Source organism: Pygocentrus nattereri, chromosome 24 (assembly GCF_015220715.1).
Source record: "Pygocentrus nattereri isolate fPygNat1 chromosome 24, fPygNat1.pri, whole genome shotgun sequence".
Classification (NCBI taxonomy): Eukaryota; Metazoa; Chordata; class Actinopteri; order Characiformes; family Serrasalmidae; genus Pygocentrus; species Pygocentrus nattereri.
The window spans coordinates 12,211,094-12,227,857 of NC_051234.1; the positions used below are offsets into that span (position 1 = coordinate 12,211,094).

The 16,764-nt window shown below is 41.4% G+C and overlaps 1 protein-coding gene across 1 annotated transcript in view; it reads left to right on the top strand.

Moving 5' to 3' along the window:
- Positions 1-1,073: 1,073 nt before the first annotated feature.
- drd2l (dopamine receptor D2 like) overlaps positions 1,074-16,764 on the top strand; it is a 46,961-nt gene continuing 31,270 nt past the window's right edge. The window contains exon 1 of the mRNA XM_037534182.1: positions 1,074-1,102. The gene's annotated coding sequence lies outside the window, so the exon portion shown is untranslated. The remainder of the gene's footprint in view (positions 1,103-16,764) is intronic.

The window sequence follows — 16,764 nt, forward strand, 5'->3', positions numbered from 1 at the left end:
AGCTAGTGTCAGAGCTTTTAAAAATTGCATTTGGTTTGAAGCATAGCTTTCAAGGAAGCAGCACCTGAGTTTAGGAACATTCAGGTTTAAACCTGTGCTAAAACCTTAAACTGCTGTTGAGCTAATTCAACCGTCAGAACTGTTCACAGTGGAGGTTATAGGAACCAGACGTCCACCTCTAAAAGCTCCCTCACAGTAGGTAACTACATGAAATGGTTATGAATTCACTGCCTGAGACACTGTTTTATGATAGTTGTGAGAACTTAAACTCCATTCATGGTGGAGGGAAACATGCAGGGCGCTGTGAGGCAAAATAGTCCCCAAAGAAAACTTATTCCTTCAGATTTTCCACTATTTTCCATCACCAACACTCCATACTCAGAAGACTCGTGTAGGTTCAATGGTGGTTTTGGATAGTAAATAAAATGTCTATATTAGTGTTGTAGTCATGGTTCACACCAAACCACTTTGAACCTCTGTGATTACATTTTCTGTGGCATTCCCCTTTAAAATAGTTCACAGAATTTACTAATTAAAAGAAAGTGTTGATAGTTTTGGGCATGTATTTAACTACTTTGTTGTATAAAAATCCATTTTAATTATATTTTTCAGTGAAATGACATCAGACTGTCTGATTTATTTACTACAGTGATTTTAAAAGTGTTTTATTTGATCCAGTTCAGTTAAGTGGAGCTTTATTAGTGCGCCGCTTTAGAGCCGTTGTTCACACCCGTGTCCAGTAAAACCCGCCCCCCGCGCTGTGATTGGATGGTGGAGCTACTGACGGTGAAGGTGTTGATCCATATGTAAGCGGAGGAATTTCGCTATCGCTCATCTGGGCACCAAGGTATGCAGCAAATCACGTGATTAGACCACATTTATTTCTTTAGATTATAATTTTTTGTTTATGTTTTTCTACAGAATTGTCTTTGTGCAGCTAACAGCACGACGAGGACAGCCAATCACAAACAGGGTGGGCGGGGTCAGACGGAATACGGGTGGTAAAAGTGGAATATATGTATATGACTGAACAGAGCGCGGGAATCATTTGCACGAGAGCTGCACGCGGAGGGAGCAGGTTTGGCGGGAATGAGAAGCTGAGGTGAGTTTGGGATCATAATGTAATATTATTACTAATTTGGTTTTATAGAGTAACATTGTGATTTAATTGTGTTTATAATTTAATGAGAGATATACAATAACCGGAATAATTTTGTCTGGAGTTTATTAGTGTTATTTTTTATTCTTTTTTATGACTAATAATATAATATTATTTATATAAAGAATCCGGATTATTTTTGTGTATTTTTAGAAGCTTTTACTCTCTGAGCTTGTGGTGCCTTTTCTCCAAACAGTGTGATATAATAGAGAAGTATGTCCAAAATATACATTATTAATCATGTATTTAAGTGCTGGAATAGACTTCATCACCCTTGCGACCTGATGAGGATGAACAGATTACATAATATCTGTTGTGTGTGTGTGTGTAGTACAAATTTAGACCGTTTTTCTCTATCTATATACATAGCATCTGTTAGCACGTGTACAGAGTCGGGCGGTAAGCGTCTGTTAGCTCCTATACAGAGTCGGGCGGTTAGCGTCTGTTAGCTTGTATACAGAGTTGGGCGGTAAGCGTCTGTTAGCTCCTATACAGAGTCGGGCGGTTAGCGTCTGTTAGCTCGTATACAGAGTTGGGCGGTAAGCGTCTGTTAGCTCCTATACAGAGTCGGGCGGTAAGCGTCTGTTAGTTCGTATACAGAGTCGGGCGGTAAGCGTCTGTTAGTTCGTATACAGAGTCGGGCGGTAAGCGTCTGTTAGCTCCTATACGGAGTCGGGCGGTTAGCGTCTGTTAGCTCGTATACAGAGTTGGGCGGTAAGCGTCTGTTAGCTCCTATACAGAGTCGGGCGGTTAGCGTCTGTTAGCTTGTATACAGAGTTGGGCGGTAAGCGTCTGTTAGCTCCTATACAGAGTCGGGCGGTTAGCGTCTGTTAGCTCGTATACAGAGTTGGGCGGTAAGCGTCTGTTAGCTCCTATACAGAGTCGGGCGGTTAGCGTCTGTTAGCTCGTATACAGAGTCGGGCGGTAAGCGTCTGTTAGTTCGTATACAGAGTCGGGCGGTAAGCGTCTGTTAGTTCGTATACAGAGTCGGGCGGTAAGCGTCTGTTAGCTCCTATACGGAGTCGGGCGGTTAGCGTCTGTTAGCTCGTATACAGAGTTGGGCGGTTAGCGTCTGTTAGCTCCTATACAGAGTCGGGCGGTAAGCGTCTGTTAGCTCCTATACAGAGTCGGGCGGTTAGCGTCTGTTAGCTCCTATACAGAGTCGGGCGGTTAGCGTCTGTTAGCTCGTATACAGAGTTGGGCGGTAAGTGTCTGTTAGCTCCTATACAGAGTCGGGCGGTAAGCGTCTGTTAGTTCGTATACAGAGTCGGGCGGTAAGCGTCTGTTAGTTTGTATACAGAGTCGGGCGGTAAGCGTCTGTTAGCTCCTATACAGAGTCGGCGGGAGGCATCTGTTAGTTTGTATACAGAGTCGGGCGGTAAGCGTCTGTTAGCTCCTATACAGAGTCGGGCGGTAAGCGTCTGTTAGTTTGTATACAGAGTCGGGCGGTAAGCGTCTGTTAGCTCCTATACAGAGTCGGCGGTTACCGTCTGTTAGCTCGTATACAGAGTCGGGCGATAAGCATCTGTTAGTTCGTATACAGAGCCGGGCGGTAAGCGTCTGTTAGCTCCTATACAGAGTCGGGCGGTAAGCGTCTGTTAGTTTGTATACAGAGTCGGGCGGTAAGCGTCTGTTAGTTTGTATACAGAGTCGGGCGGTAAGCGTCTGTTAGTTTGTATACAGAGCCGGGCGGTAAGCGTCTGTTAGCTCGTATACAGAGTCGGGCGGTAAGCGTCTGTTAGTTTGTATACAGAGTCGGGCGGTAAGCGTCTGTTAGTTTGTATACAGAGTCGGGCGGTAAGCGTCTGTTAGTTTGTATACAGAGCCGGGCAGTAAGCGTCTGTTAGCTCGTATACAGAGTCGGGCGGTAAGCGTCTGTTAGTTTGTATACAGAGTCGGGCGGTAAGCGTCCGTTAGTTTGTATACAGACTCGGGCGGTAAGCATCCGTTAGTTCGTATACAGAGCAGGGCGGTAAGCGTCTGTTAGTTTGTCTGATGTTTTTGGGTCTGTGGAGTGTGTTTCCGTGGAGGACCCCTGTCAGAGCAGATTTCCTCCAGCATAAAAGATTCATCTGAGACCCCCACATACAGGACTGAGTGATTATCAGGTATGATAGAGAGAGAGAGAGAGAGAGAGAGAGAGAGAGAGAGAGAGAGAGAGAGAGAGAGAGAGAAATAAGAGAGAGAATATAGAAAAAAGAGTGAAGAGAGAAAAGATAGACAGACAGAGAGGATAGAGAAAGGAAAGATAGGAAGAGAGGATGGAGAGAAAATTTGTATCATAATCTACATTTAGAGTCGGTTATTCATTCAGCCTAATGAGAAACTGTAGAACAGACTCAGTTTATATCACAATACCTACATTTAGAGTCAGTTATTCATTCAACCTAATGAGAAACTGTAGAACAGACTCAGTTTATATCACAATACCTACATTTAGAGTCAGTTACTCATTCAGCCTAAAAAGCTAATGAAATGAATGAGCTAATGAAAGAGTGCATAGAGAAGAGCACGCATGAGAGAGAAGAAAGACTGATAGAGTTTATAGAGAGACAGAGAAAGGATAGAGAAAAAATACTGAAAGAGTGGATAGAGAGAGAGAAAGAGAGGATAGAGAAGAAAGAGAGAGAAAGGATAGAGAGAAAAAATACTGAAAGAGTGGATAGAGAGAGAAAGAAAGGTTAGAGAAGAAAAAGAGAGAAAGGATAGAGAGAAAAAATACTGAAAGAGTGGATAGAGAGAGAAAGAAAGGATAGAGAAGAAAAAGAGAGAAAGGATAGAGAGAAAAAATACTGAAAGAGTGGATAGAGAAACAAAGAGATAGTCTGCGGCTTCTTCCTCCCTCTGACTTCCTCTTCACCTGCTGCAGGTTTGACCCCCCAGTTTCACCCTCATAATAACCTCACTTCCTCTTGATTTTCCTCAGTGTCTCTACTCAACAGTCTGATATAAATCTCTGTTGACATTCACACGACAATAATCTGATCCAAAATTACTCACATGCATGTATAAACTTTCACTATGGCGTGACGCACATATAGAACGGAGTTAAACTTTCCGATAGGGCATGTAATCAGATACACATGTTTACACTGATATTATTCTTCTATTTAACGGATTATTTACAATGTTTACATGGGTGTACTCTATTCCGACTGAGCTTTTAGTCGGATTATTAACGGATTATTAGGCTGCATGTAAACGTGGCTACTGACTGTGCGCTATGGTACCCTGTTTGCCTGATTAGATAAAGCTATCCCTTGAAGTGTCATTGAGCTCAATCTCACTCAGCTAGGCGGCTTCACCTTGGAAATGCTTCCACATTAGAAAAAGTTTTCAAGGAAAAAGTGATTGTTTCCTTTAATGTTAATGCTGCTCTGCAGAGCTGATGCTTTTCTGAAAATCAAGGCTCAATGTAATTTAATGACAAATGTTGAATTTTAAGGGTCTGTAAATGAGCCTACAATGGTGCTGCAGTGCCTCTAAAGTAGTTTGTTTTAATAGAGTTTATTTAAATGTATGTAATTTTTTATACGTCTGATCTTGTATGTCTCAGAAAAATGTGGCTGTCATAACAAATAACAATAAACAATCAAATTTCAATCTAGAGTGAGACTTTTTCAGGTTTAAAGACTAACAAAACCCTGGGTGGCCATGTAACTTGAAGGTGGGAGGAGCTACAACTGCTTTGGGATGTGAGCTGTTTTGAAATATTAGTACCACTTCAGAATAATGCTACCATTATGAAGTGTTTATGAATGGTCTAAAATGAGTTTATAATCACTATTATAAACAGATAGTTCTGGTCTGATTGGCTGAGCTGCGTTCAAAGCAGAATACACGCACACTGCACTGAACTCTGTATAACGCACGGCACGAGAAAAACCCTTGTGCTGTTAATGGATTAATCGTTGACTCTCATGCTGCTCGCATGGAGCACCAAGTGAACTTAAGTTAGAACCTGTTTTTTTGTTTAAACTGAGGGGCTGAGAACTTATGATCTTAACTAGAACTAGGCTGGTCAGCCAGCTAACAGGCTAAAAGATAGCAAACATGCTAAACAGCTCCATCATTAATATCACAGGGTTGAATTAAAGCACTTACGTTGTGTTCAACTATAAAACTACCGTATAAAAGTCTAATATTATCACTTGAGTGGCTTACATGCTTCAAACTCATGGGGCAGTGGTGGGCTGGAGGTTAGGGAACCAGCCATGCAACTAGAAGGTAGCCGGTTTGATCCTCTGAGCCGACAGTCTGTGACTGAGGTGACTGAGTGCTCACTGCCCCCTGTGTGTGTGTGTGTGTGTGTGTGTGTGTGTGTGTGTTCACTAGTGTGTATGTCTTGTTTCACTGCACAGATGGGTTAGATTGCAGAGGAGAAATTTCCCTACTGCGGGGCTAATAAGGGTCACTTAATCTTAATTGTCAGTGTTTCAGTCAGAAGACACGTCAAACCCAGGCTGAATCCTAAATGGCTCCATACTCCCTAAATAGTGTTCTAGATCTGAAAGTTCAGAAATTCTAGCCTCTACAGTCAAGCAGTGCATCATGTATTGAGTGTGGATGAGTCCCAAATGACTATTTCTTAGCTGTATTTTGCTCTGTTGGGCTTTAGGATCCAGTAAACTCATACGCAGTGCACTATGTAGGGAGCAGGGAGCTGTTTGAGATTCAGCCCTCATGTGAGAGGAGTGCACAGCTGGATTGGTGCTAAATAAGACTCGCAGTGGTAAATTGGTGACCAAAAAATATATATAAAGTGAAGCCTGTGCATGAAACAGCTTGCACTAAAACAGTGCACGTTCACTGCTATACAACAAAAATTAAAAAGTTGATGAAATGACCGCAGTGGACAGCGATAGACGACCAAACGTTCTCCTCATTCAGTGATCTATGGTTGTGTGGCCACAAAACTATACACTAAAGGAATATTATTTCTTGGAGGAATATTTATTTATGTTGATTATTATAATAACCCAAATTATTTTCTGAAATGGAAGGAGGTTTTACTTCGCTTCGCGTCATGCCTAACAACACCATTCCCTGTGAGAAAATCGCAGGGCCTAACGCATGACCTCAAGTGGCTTATTGCTTTACTAATTAGGCAATAAATACTTTTAAATCAATAAACAGTAATAACACTCTAATAAAATGAGCAAAAGCAACCAGTTATATATTATACACATGAGAATCTGATGAAGCTGGCAGGTTTAATGCTGACTGATGAAGCTTAGCAGTATAAATGAAAGCAGTTTCACTCGTTACGTACACATTTGCTGAGACACAGAAACACCACAAATAAAACACACTGACTGACCTTTTCATTGTTTCTGCACTCACTTTCCATCTTTCCAGCTCCACCTGACCATATAGTTTCACTCTGTAGTTCTATAGTTACAGACTGTAGTGCATCTGTTTCTCTGCATACTTTGTTACCCTGTTCTTCAGTGGTCATGGACCCTCACAGAGCAGGTATTATTTGGGTGGTGGGTCATTCTCAGCACTGCAGTAACACTGATGTGGTGGTTGTTGTGTTAGTGTGTGCTGCGCTGGTCTGAGTGGATCAGACACAGCAGCGCTGCTGGAGTTTTAAAACACCTCAGTGTCACTGCTGGACTGAGAATAGTCCACCAACCAAAAATAATCAGCCAACAGCGTCCTGTGACCACTGATAAAGGACTAAAGGATGACCAACATAAACTGTGCAGCAGCAGATGTGCTATTGTCCTTGAGTTTGCATCTACAAGGTGGACTGACAAGGTAGGAGTGTTTGATAGAGTGGAAAATGAGTGGACACAGTGTTTAAAAACTCCAGCAGCACTGCTGTGTCTGATCCACTTGTACCAGAACAACACACCCTAACACACCAATTCACGTCAGTGTTACTGCAGTGCTGAGAATGATCCACCACCTAAATAGTACCTGCTCTGTAAGGGTCCATGGGGGTCCTGACCATCACCACTGAAGAACAGAGTAACAGAGTATGCAGAGAAACAGATGGACTACAGTCTGAATCTGTAGAACTACACAGTGGAACTATACGGTCAGTGGAGTTGATAAGATGGACAGAGAGTGTAGAAAGAGAGAGTCTAGTTTTGGCTGGAATGCCCCTTTAAGAGGCATTCATTTTTACATGTTGCCATTAAATTTTACAATATTAAATTTTCTTGTGGGCGGAGTCACATAGAGCTGATGTGAGAATTGAATTCAGAGCCTGCAGCACTGAACTGGAAGCTATAATCTCAGTTCAGTTCTAATAGTGTCTATAAATGAAGGATTTTCTACAGAAATAAAGCCTTTGCCTCTGTCTAACTGGCGAGAACAGTGAAGCGACAGCCTTGATTCTACCTCCATCTGTTTCTCACAGCGCTCTTTCTTTGCTGAAGCCGCTTCGTTGCTGATCTGCGTGATAAGAAGTGGACTGACTCTGTCTCTAAAGCGAGGACAGTACATGAAAGCGCTTTTGTGCTGTGATGTGTTCGGCTTCAGCAGAGTATGAGAGCTTTAGGCACACTTCACCCTAAATCCAGACAGAGAAACATACAGGAGGCACTTCAGGACACTGCACACTCTACTACCTTGAAGTTTCTGATAAAGTGGCCAGCAAGGTGGAGCAAAGAAGGATGTTTCTGATAAAGTGACCAGCAAGGTGGAGCTAAGGGAGGTGTTTCTGATAAAGTGGCCAGCAAGGTGGAGATATGAGAGTTGTTTCCAATAAAGTGGCCATCAAACTGGAGGTAAGGGAGGTATTTCTGTTAAAGTGGCCAGCAAGGTGGAGCTAAAGGAGATGCTTCAGATAAAGTGGCCAGCATGGTGGAGCTACAAGGGAGGTCTTTCTGACAAAGCGACCAGCAAGACAGAGTGAAGAGAGGTGTTTCCCATAAAGTGGCCAGCAAGATGGAGCTAAGGGAGGTGTTTCTGATAAAGTGGTCAGCAAGGTGGAGCTAAAGGAGGTGCTTCAGATAAAGTGGCCAGCATGGTGGAGCTACAAGGGAGGTCTTTCTGACAAAGCGACCAGCAAGACAGAGTGAAGAGAGGTGTTTCCAATAAAGTGGCCAGCAAGATGGAGCTAAGGGATGTGTTTCTGATAAAGTGGTCAGTAAGGTGGAGCTAAAGGAGGTGCTTCAGATAAAGTGGCCAGCATGGTGGAGCTACAAGGGAGGTCTTTCTGACAAAGCGACCAGCAAAACAGAGTGAAGAGAGGTGTTTCCAATAAAGTGGCCAGCAAGATGGAGCTAAGGGATGTGTTTCTGATAAAGTGGTCAGCAAGGTGGAGCTAAAGGAGGTGCTTCAGATGAAGTGGCCAGCATGGTGGAGCTACAAGGGAGGTCTTTCTGACAAAGCGACCAGCAAGACAGGGTGAAGAGAGGTGTTTCCAATAAAGTGGCCAGCAAGATGGAGCTAAGGGATGTGTTTCTGATAAAGTGGTCAGCAAGGTGGAGCTAAAGGAGGTGCTTCAGATAAAGTGGCCACCATTGTAGAGCTACAAGGGAGGTCTTTCTGGCAGTGACCAGCAAGACAGAGCTGAGAGAGGTGTTTCCAATAAAGTGGCCAGCAAGATGGAGCTAAGGGAGGTGTTTCAGATAAAGTGGACAGTACATTTAGCAAACCAATCTCTGCTGAAGCCTCTCCGTCGCTGATCTGCGTGATAAGAAGTGGACTGACTCTGCCTCTAAAGCGAGGACAGTACATGAAAGCGCTTTTGTGCTGTGATGTGTTCGGCTTCAGCAGAGTATGAGAGCTTTAGGCACACTTCACCCTGAATCCAGACAGAGAAACATACAGGAGGCACTTCAGGACACTGCACACTCTACTACCTTGAAGTTTCTGATAAAGTGGCCAGCAAGGTGGAGCAAAGAAGGATGTTTCTGATAAAGTGACCAGCAAGGTGGAGCTAAGGGAGGTGTTTCTGATAAAGTGGCCAGCAAGGTGGAGATATGAGAGTTGTTTCCAATAAAGTGGCCATCAAACTGGAGGTAAGGGAGGTATTTCTGATAAAGTGGTCAACATGGTTGAGTTCACTGAGGTGTTTCAAATAAAGTGGCCAGCAAGGTGGAGCTCAGGGATGTGTTTCTGATAAAGTGGCCAGCAAGGTGGAGCTAAAGGAGATGCTTCAGATAAAGTGGCCAGCATGGTGGAGCTACAAGGGAGGTCTTTCTGACAAAGCGACCAGCAAGACAGAGTGAAGAGAGGTGTTTCCCATAAAGTGGCCAGCAAGATGGAGCTAAGGGATGTGTTTCTGATACAGTGGTCAGCAAGGTGGAGCTAAAGGAGGTGCTTCAGATAAAGTGGCCAGCATGGTGGAGCTACAAGGGAGGTCTTTCTGACAAAGCGACCAGCAAGACAGAGTGAAGAGAGGTGTTTCCAATAAAGTGGCCAGCAAGATGGAGCTAAGGGATGTGTTTCTGATAAAGTGGTCAGCAAGGTGGAGCTAAAGGAGGTGCTTCAGATGAAGTGGCCAGCATGGTGGAGCTACAAGGGAGGTCTTTCTGACAAAGCGACCAGCAAGACAGAGTGAAGAGAGGTGTTTCCAATAAAGTGGCCAGCAAGATGGAGCTAAGGGATATGTTTCTGATAAAGTGGTCAGCAAGGTGGAGCTAAAGGAGGTGCTTCAGATGAAGTGGCCAGCATGGTGGAGCTACAAGGGAGGTCTTTCTGACAAAGCGACCAGCAAGACAGAGCGAGGAGAGGTGTTTCAAATAAAGTGGCCAGTACATTTAGCAAATCAAGTCCTGACAGTGTGATTTATATAGATCTTTCTGATTTCTTATTACAGCTGAACGTTCTGCACTCATAATCATCCCTTCATTCTGAAGCAGCTGGAGAACAGAACCGGCGCAGTCCAGTTACTTATGGATCACAGTGTACGGTCATTATCATATATCACCATATTAGAGCCTCTGAGGAGAGCAGTTCAATTAAAAAGTTACAGTAACTATGTGAGGATGAGGACGATGCTGTGATGGGACTTCATTACAGCTATGATCTCCTGGAGAACCGCAGCTCCACAGCGATCGTGATTAATGAGGGGAGCTGAGATCAGACCTGATGAAGCTTCACTAAGACCAGAATACACTGAGCTGCTTTAATTAAGGAGCTTTAATTCGGGGACATGATGAATCAGTGAGGCAGAGTCGCCCTCCAAACCCCAAACTGCCCCTCATTCATTCATTCTCCAAATAAACGAGGGATGAGTGGCTTTCTATTTTGTTTATTTCTGCATACAGAATACAAACATATATATTACAACAGTTACTTTTCAGAGCAACTTAATTATCATATGCTAATTAGCCTCTCAGCCAGTGAAGTCCAGCTGAGGCTACAGAGGAGAGCGGTAAGAACTCTCTCTCTCTCTCTCTCTCTCTCTCGCTCGCTCTTTTAATCTTTTTCTCAATCCGCTTTTTCTCTATCCTCTCTCTCTCTCTCTCTCTCTCTCTCTCTCTCTCTCTCTTTCTCTCTCTCTCCCTGTCTCTGTCTCTCTATGCGCTCTTTTATTCAATCCACTCTCTCTCTGTCCTTTCTGTATCCTCTCTCTCTCTCTCTCTCTCCCTGTCTCTCTCCCTCTCTTTTATTTCTCTCTCTCCTTTTTCTTTCTCAAGTTTAGGTTTGCATTATTGACATGACAAATGTACATTTGTATTGTCCAAGCACAACAAAAATGATCTGTATATCAAAAGTTAATAGTAATAATAAAACAAAATACAAACCAAGATAAATGTATAAAGTAATAATTAAGAGGAGAAAGTGTTAATCATCCATTAATAATATAAAAATATATGTAATAATAAAACAAAGCCTATTGAATATGTGTATGTAGTTTATAACAAAAAAGAGAAAAAAAAGTTAATCATCAAATATATTGATAAATTAAATATAATGAAAAAAGGGACATCTATATTACAGATATACATATATAACTGTGAGTAAAGGCCGTGGTTTGGCAATCACTCACTGTCCCAGAGTGCATGGCACTCGTACACATATCTGGCTGCAGTGGACGCTGATGGACCGTCTCCCAATATAATTACTAATTTATCCTCATCTACCAACGTCCTGAAGTTGTTTATCTGTTTTTCAAATTGGTTAAAATATTTCTTTCTAATAGACTCATATTTTGGGCAGTTTAGTAGGAAGTGCGCCTCTGTCTCTACCTCCCCTGTCCTGCAGTGACCACACACTCTCTCCTCTCTCGCTAACCAGGACATTTTAAACCTGCTTCTCTTGATTGCCAGGCTGTGGTCACTGAGTCTGTATTGGGTGAGGATCCGTCTCTGCTCTTAGACAGTAAAAAGATATTCAGCCAGTCTGTATTCGTGATTTAGGGCCAGAAAGCAGTTCAGTCTGTTTTGTTAGTGAATTCCAATGTTCCAGGTTGGTATTTATGCTTTGTTTAATAAATTGATTTACTCTGATTGCTGTTTGGCAAGCAGTGCTGGCTGAGTTTGGGTTGTTGGGGGTCAGTCAGGTGGTCAATCTCTGTACCAGCTGACACAGGGGACTCTTTTCAGGGTTCAGCTCCTGAGATCGGAGTGCCTGCAGTGTTGTTTTGGGACTTGATTTAAGGTGCATTCAAAATTGAAGTGTTGTTTTTTCAGTGTTCATGATTAGAGAGAATCTGCCTAATTCAGCCCTGCATGCATTTGTTGGTGTTTTTCTTTGGACATTTAAAATCATTCTGCAAAATTCTGAACGCAGGACTTCAGTAGGATGCTTGTCCCATCTAGTGTAGTCACGATGACTGATTGGTCCCCAGACTTCACTACCATACAGCACAATGGGCAGGACTACACTGTCAAAGATCCTTGTCCAGAGTCTAATTGGGATGTTAATCTTGTGGAATTGTTTCCTGATTGAGTTGAGGGCCCTGCAGGCCTTTTCTTTCAGTGTACTCACTGAAGACCTAAGCCTCCTGAGGCACTAATCTTTAGTCCCAGGTAATCATAGGAAAGTGTTTGATCCAGGGCAGTGTCTCCTAGACTGAACATATATCTGCTTTCCTGAGATCTGGCTTTCTTTTGGAAGATCATGACTTTAGATTTGTTTGAGTTTACTATCATGGCCCAGTTCTGACAGTACTGCTCTAGCAGATCCAGGTGCAGCTGCAGCCCCTTTTCAGTGGGTGACATCAGCACAAGGTCATCTCTGTAGAGGAGAAATTTAACCCCCTCTCTCTATCCAGTCTTCTGGTCTTTTTTCTCTCTATCCTCTCTCTCTTCTCTATCCTCTTTCTCTATCTACTCCTTCAGTCTTTTTTCTCTCTATCCTCTTCTCTATCCTCTTTCTCTCTCTATCCACTCCTTCAGTCTTTTTTCTCTCTATCCTCTTTCTCTCTTCTCTATCCACTCTTTCAGTCTTTTTTCTATCTTCTCTTTCAGTCTTTATTCTCTATCCTCTTTCTTTCTCTGTCCACTCCTTCAGTCTTTTTTCTCTCTATCCTCTTTCTCTCCCTATCCACTCTTTCAGTCTTTTATCTCTATCCTCTTTCTCTCTCTATCCACTCCTTCAGTCTTTTTCTCTCTATCCTCTTTCTCTCTCTGCTCTATCCACTCCTTCAGTCTTTTATCTCTGTATCCTCTCTCTCTCTTCTCTATCCAATCTTTTTTCTCTCTATCCTCTCTCCTCCATCCACTTTTTCAGTCTTTTTTCCATCTTCTCTTTCAGTCTTTTTTCTCTCTATCCTCTTTCTCTTCTCTATCCACTTTCTCAGTCTTTTTTCTCACTATCTGTCTTTTTTCTCTCTATCCTTTCTCTCTTTTCTATCCACTCTTTCAGTCTTTTTTCTCTCTATCCTCTTTCTCACTCTGCTCTATCCACTCTTTCAGTCTTTATTCTCTCTATCCTTTCTCTCTCTTCTCTATCCATTCTTTCAGTATTTTTTCTCTCTATCCTTTCTCTCTCTCCTCTATCCTTTCTCTCTCTATCCACTCTTTCAGTCTTTTTTCTCTAACCTCTTTCTCTCTCTCTATCCACTCCTTCAGTCTTTTGCTCTCTATCCTCTCTTTCTCTCTCTGCTCTATCCACTTTTTCATTCTTTATTCTCTCTATCCTCTCTCTCTATTCTCTATCCAATCTTTTTTCTCTCTATCCTCTCTCCTCCATCCACTTTTTCAGTCTTTTTTCCATCTTCTCTTTCAGTCTTTTTTCTCTCTATCCTCTTTCTCTTCTCTATCCACTTTCTCAGTCTTTTTTCTCACTATCTGTCTTTTTTCTCCCTATCCTTTCTCTCTTTTCTATCCACTCTTTCAGTCTTGTTTCTCTCTATCCTCTTTCTCTCTCTGCTCTATCTACTTTTTCAGTCTTTATTCTCTCTATCCTTTCTCTCTCTCCTCTGTCCTTTCTCTCTCTATCCACTCTTTCAGTCTTGTTTCTCTCTATCCTCTTTCTCTCTCTGCTCTATCCACTTTTTCTGTCTTTATTCTCTATTTCCTTTCTCTCTCTCCTCTATCTTTTCTCTCTCTATCTACTCTTTCAGTCTTTTTTCTCTATCCTCTCTCTCTGCTCTATCCACTTGTTCAGGCTTTATTCTCTCTATCCTTCCTCTTTCTTCTCTATTCTCTCTTTCTCTCTCTATCTGCTCTTTCAGTCTTTTTTCTCTCTCGCGCGCGCTCTTCTTTATCTGCTCTTTCATTAGCTCATTCATTTCATTAGCTCATTAGACTGAATGAATAACTGACTCTAAATGTAGGTATTGTGATATAAACTGAGTCTGTTCTACAGTTTCTCATTAGGATGAATGAATAACTGACTCTAAATGTAGGTATTGTGATATAAACTGAGTCTGTTCTACAGTTTCTAATTAGGCAGAATGAATAACTGACTCTAAATGTAGGAATTGTGATATAAACTGAGTCTGTACCATAGTTTCTTATTAGGTTGAATGAATCACCGACTCTAAATGTAGGTATTGTGATATAAACTGAGTCTGTTCTACAGTTTCTCATTAGGATGAATGAATAACCGACTCTAAATGTAGGTATTGTGATACAAACTGAGTCTGTTCTACAGTTTCTCATTAGGCTGAATGAATAACTGACTCTAAATGTAGGTGTTGTGATATAAACTGAGGCTGTTCTGTAGTTTCTCATTAGGCTGAATGAATAATAATAATAAATATGTTTTAATTTACACTCACATCAGAGCACATCAGTTATCACTTTGTAGTCATTAATGTTTAGTTCTTTATGCTCATTTTTGGATGTCATTCTGTTGTGCTGGTTCAGCACCTTCTCTGCTCACTTCCCACACATATACATTAATCGATATATATAATTCTAGTTTTAAACAGTTCTAAGCTCACTATAAGATTAATTTCTAGACATTTTTGCTCTCTTTGAATGAGATTATTTAAATTATTTCACTGTGTTTGCACATATTGCTGGTATCAAGCACATTTCTAACAACAAGTGTAATCATCTGCCCCACTCTGAAAAATAATGGTTCTTCAAAGGTTCTTTCATAAAGAAAAGGGTTCTATAAACACTTAAAGAACCATTTCCATGATTAAATGGTTCTCTGCATGGTGAAAAGGTTCTTCAGACTGATGTAGAATGTGTTGTAGACGGTTCTATAAAAGAAAAGGGTCCTTTTTGGTGCTATACAGAACCATCTACAACACAGCAAGAACCCTTTCATGATGCAGACAACCATTTAATCATGCAAAGTCTTCTTTGAGTGTTCATTGTTCTATATAGAACCATTTTCATCACAACAGAGCCCTTAAAGAATCTTTTTAAGGCTGTAGGGTATTGTGAACAAATGTGTGCCTCTACCTCTTCATATAGCTGTACATCACATCACAATCGTGGCAGCAGGGAAGGTTTTATTGTAAATCTCGATATATCATCTACTTAAAGTTTACATAAGCAATAAATGTGCAATACAGAGGTATTGTGTGTTCTGTATTGAGCGGTTCTGGTGTGAAATGGGCTCAGTAGTGGCATACTAGATTTGACATGCCATTAAGTGAAGTAGTCTGTGGTTTGGGGCTCTGAGGTCATTTTCTCCATTTGTCCTTTATATAACATGATCCTCATATGTTTCATATCTTAATGTTCCATTATCTTCATCGCTACTTTCCAAACCCCCTGCCACAACTTCAGCAGCTGTAAACTCTCTGCATGCCATTTCACACGTGTCTCCAATATGGACTGAATGAAGAATGAGGGGTTTCTTCACGGGTTTTCATCATGACGATGGTCAGTCCTTAGTGACTTCCTGAGTGTCCATCAGTCAGAATATACACAGAATATAGACAGACACACAAATCCACCAGCTCCACACGTGTATCTCAGCCCCTCTTCACAGGCTCATAACTCTAGATGTGAGTGTCGTATGATCTTGTGATTAGATGTAATGGAAAGGCCAACCCTACAGATACAGAAAGTGTTTGAACTCAATTTATGAGCTGGATCATCACAAAGAGAGAGGAATATTTGTTAAAACAGATAGAAATCATGTTTTTTTAATTATGCATGAACTTGTAATATTGATGTGACCTTGCAGTGTCTTGAAGATGAACAGTAACAGCTTTTGTGCCATGTTCAGGGTTCAGAATGAGCCGAGTGTTAGAATAAATCACCTCAGTCGGCTCCATTTTTAAAAGAGGACATTTATTGATTTTTTCAAATGAACTCCTCATTTATAGAAACATCAAATTTGACACGGGCGAGTTTGTGGATCCCAGAGGGTTAATGAAGCAACATGACCTGTGCGAAAGCAATTGCCATGATTGATCAGCTTCAGCCCAGAGTTCCATCACTAGCTTCACAGGTCAATTGCATCTTTCTCAGATGCCAATAAGTAAATAAGTAGCCCAGTCAGGCATAAATAACAGAAAATTGCTGCATCTTAGCTCAATATTTATAGCAGGAAACACACAAAGTAATGGTGTTTTGAATCTGCATTATTAAAATATGCAAATATATGCATATGAGACTCAGCAGAGGTTGTCATGGCTCACTGTAAGAAAGAAACTATTCATAAAACTCATCAAGGCATCGTGATGCACTATGATTTCTGAATTTCTCAACAGCAGATTTTGCTTAATTTGTTTACCAATACAGACCTGATTGTTCATCAAACATCAGATTATCAATAAAACAATGTTTTTCTAAAGGCAGCTGCTGAAATTACATCTGCATCTGTAGAAGGACACCATGATCCAGAGTGACCTACCAAACCTGACATCATTAATAGAAAAGCTTGGTTGATGCTATATAGAACCTCTTTTAAAGGGGTTCTATATAGAAGCATATCCAACACTTTTTCCATCAATGTATCAAAATAGAACCTTCTTTTTACTAAAGAACCCTTGAAGAACCATAATGTTTAAGGGTGTATGTCAGCGGGTTGTTTTATTTCTAATCTTCTTAACGATCTTGTCTGAAACATCAATGACTTGTACTCTCTTAAAGATGGTTCCTCAAGAGTTCTTTAATAAAGTCAATGGTTCTATGTAGAGCCATGAACATTCATAGAACCATTTGCATGCTTAAATGGTTCTTTACATGGTGAAATTATTCCTCAGATTGATGGAGAATTTGTCGTATATGGTTCTATATAGAATCCTTTTGAAAAGTGTTCTATTTAGCACCAGAAAGTGT